Source organism: Euleptes europaea, chromosome 10 (genome assembly GCF_029931775.1).
Source record: "Euleptes europaea isolate rEulEur1 chromosome 10, rEulEur1.hap1, whole genome shotgun sequence".
In the NCBI taxonomy this organism is placed as follows: Eukaryota; Metazoa; Chordata; class Lepidosauria; order Squamata; family Sphaerodactylidae; genus Euleptes; species Euleptes europaea.
In genome coordinates this window covers 73,004,976-73,008,368 of record NC_079321.1, presented here as the reverse complement: position 1 = coordinate 73,008,368, position 3,393 = coordinate 73,004,976, and the positions used below count along the sequence as shown (strand labels likewise).

The 3,393-nt window shown below is 35.2% G+C and overlaps 1 long non-coding RNA gene across 1 annotated transcript; it reads left to right on the top strand.

Moving 5' to 3' along the window:
• The first annotated feature begins 417 nt into the window (after positions 1-417).
• LOC130483635 (uncharacterized) lies at positions 418-2,793 on the top strand. The gene is made up of 3 exons (XR_008933665.1): positions 418-454; positions 2,109-2,135; positions 2,746-2,793. It is a non-coding gene; the product is annotated as an uncharacterized LOC130483635 (long non-coding RNA).
• Positions 2,794-3,393: the final 600 nt, after the last annotated feature.

The window sequence follows — 3,393 nt, the reverse complement described above, 5'->3', positions numbered from 1 at the left end:
TTGTCTCGCAAGCACTGATAATTACTTATAGCCAAAAATTGATGAACCTCAGGGGGTACAGAATGGACCCACTGAATAAGGTGATTTATGGTTCCCATTTCTCTTACAATGTTCACCTGACGTGAATTCCTTGACCTTAATATCGAAGCATGGCCCTACACTGCAGTTCAGATGTTGTAGAGTCTGAGAAAAGAGTGGGTTTCAAAAATAAGCCTTTTGACCATAGGGTGGTTGGGATGTATCATGGTTGTGTTTCTGTTACTTTGTAGAACAGCACAAGATGGAGACGCCAATAGAAATTGTTATTATGCTCATATCTTGTACTTGTTTTCTCTAAACTTTCTGATATAGTACTTTTCAAAACATGTAATAATCAGCTGTTTCCCCCTGTGTGTATATTTTTTAGTGAAACAACCAAAACAACCAAAGAAGGAAAAACCTGTAAAAGCAGCTGGTAAGGGCATGTGAAAAGCTTATTACAGAAATGAACTTTCCTAATTTAGCTTTAATACAAATGAATACTATGGAAATGAATGTACAACACAACTGATAGATCAATGTATTAAAATGCAGAAAATTGCTAAGGATGGTGGCAGTCTAAATACATTTTCCCCCACTTTGAGATTCTTTGACCACTGGATCATCTCAGGGTTAAGCTCAATAGGTTCCATATCCACAGAACATCTACCAGGACAGATTTTTTGAAAGCATATTAATTATATAGTATATAATTATATTTTAATTATATATTACATCCCTAAATGTCTTGGGCCCAAGGTACGTGATAGACCACCTCCACCTGTGTATACTGACTCATGCTCTGAGAATGGCTGATGGGCTTTTTGCTGGCATGCCCTGTCTAAAAAACCCAATCGGTGGGAACCCACCTCAGGGCTTTCTCAGCAGCCATGCTTCCCTCTTTTTTATACTGCATACAATGCTTTCTCTGGAGGTTTTCTAACATTACTTGAATTTTGTTTTTATTCTGGAAGACCTATTTTAATTACATCTTGTGAGGGTAAATGTTCAATAGTTAACTACTTTAACTGTTTTGTCTGCATTTCACTATTACAAGCACCTCGAATATTTATTTTAAATAGAGAGGTGGAGTGTAAATATTCTAACAAATAAATGGATAACCATATAGCTACAGCATGCAAAGAAGCAAATGAACAATATTCAGTATGGTGCTTCATATACATAGTTGACCACACTTGCTTTACATTATTCTGTTTGAAACTGAGTGATTTACTGGTGAACCCTTTGGTCAAAGCATTGAAGGAGAGCATTATGGGTCTGTATCAGACCAAGGTTCAAAATGTCTGTTTGCAGACACATAGCCCCCTACATGCAGCGAGCGACTTTCCAGTTCTCTTCCTTGGTGGTGTAAATGCTCAGCATCCACACTGCAGACTGCCTGTAGGTGGGGCATTCCTCCTCTTGTTGACAAGCTGCTTCCGGCACAGTGCTCTCAACTGCAACTTTTGTAGTATATTGGAATGGCACAATTTTTTCTAATAGAAAAAAAATAAAAAATACTGTTTTTTGTGTTGTGAAGTAATGCTAGACATTTATACAGCAAAATATGTGTGAACTGTATATACTTCAAGCAAGGGGTAAAATATTTCATATAGGAAAGCATTTTGAAAAAGAGATTAGAACTATAGTAGAACTGTCCACTTTATAATGGAATAGGATTGTAGTCCACTGCATTGGGTATTAGAGGTATTACCTGCTTTTAGTGCAGTAATATACTGTCCTAGTAATATACCTTCTGTATTGTTTATACAGTTAGGTAGGAAGCGTTAGGTAGGAAGCAAGGTCATATTCTGTATTGTTTATACAGGCTAATGGCACTTAGATAGTTTTGTTGTTGGCATTTTCTCTAATTCTGTGATTCCAATCCTATTGCATTGTTCATTGGTTTTCTTATACTGACTGATTGCACTGCTTTATATCCTATAATCCCCCTTGAGGATCAGTGAGAATAGTAGACTATGGAGTAAATAAAATAAAGAGCAATGCGTCAGCCTGATTATTGTATGCTATACTTTTGGACTAATCACAGAATTTCACAGCATATTTTCAATTTTTATTTTGCTTTGTAGTAGCTGTAGAAGCCCATAAGCCAAAAGGTGGGTCCTAATGTTAATATTTTATTTCATAATGGAGATAGCAGTTTATTCTTAAAGGTTTTAAAAGGCACGTTCCATTTGCACTTTTATCCACCTCCATACCTCCATACATAAAGCCCAAATATTCTCATGTGAGTTGCGTGTTATGCTTAGTTAGCGAGCAGCTTTATGTTTTTAGCTAAATTTGATGGCCTGTCTTTTTAACAAATTGGGCTTTTGTGCCTTTTGTGTGTGTTTTTTAAAATTTTATTTTAAGCTCATTTCTGTATTGCTGCTTTGTGAACCCACATTTGAACTCACATGTTTAAATTTAAAAAGGTATGTTTATTCTGGGGAAATACATTTTGTACTACAAAAGATTCTATTAACATATTTTGTAGGAGAAACTAGTCTAAAATGACCTTGACGTCTTGGGCCCTCTTTCTGTCTGTGGTTATCCTGTGAATTTTACAGTTCTATAAAAATGCAGGATTGTCAGTAAAAATAAATTCACACAGAAAAAATATTTTTGTTGTACCTTTTTACACATATATTGTTTTCTGTGTTTATTATTTCTGCAGGCTCTGTGTATTTATCATTTATCATTTAATTTACAATTCTAATTTTGCAGAAGCTGAACAAGCTAAACAAGAACCTATTATACACCTGACTAAAACAGGTAAAAAAAAATTCACTGAAAAATTTAAAATCCAATCATTCTTTGATTTGTCACCTCCTTCCCTCCTACTTTTTGCTTCTTTTGCCTGAAGACAGGCTTACAGGACTCATTTTGTGGATTTTGTGCTTTATACTTTCAGCTTTGTAGACCAGACTAGCCACTTTCTGTGTATAAAAAATACTTAGTGACTATTGATTTTCTTCACTGCATTTGATGAAGTGGGCTCAAGCTCTCAAAAGCTTTTTGTGCTATAACAATGCAAATCTAAGCAGAGATACACATTTCTAATCCATTGAAATCAATGGTCTTAATACACAAAGAAATCCAAGATATGATACAAACAAATTTTGACCTCCATCCCAAATTTATGTTGTTGCAGTAATTCCTCCTCAAATAACTAGCTTTCACAAAGAGCTTTTCCAGTTTGCAATTACTGCAGCTAGAATTGTTTATGCGACACACTGGAAAGCCAAGGAAATTCCAGAGATAACAGAATGGATTATTAAACTTTTTGACTATGCTTCAATGTCCAGACTAACACACTTAGTCCACAGAAAATTTACTGATGGTTTTAACCAGAAATGGCAACCACTATATGAA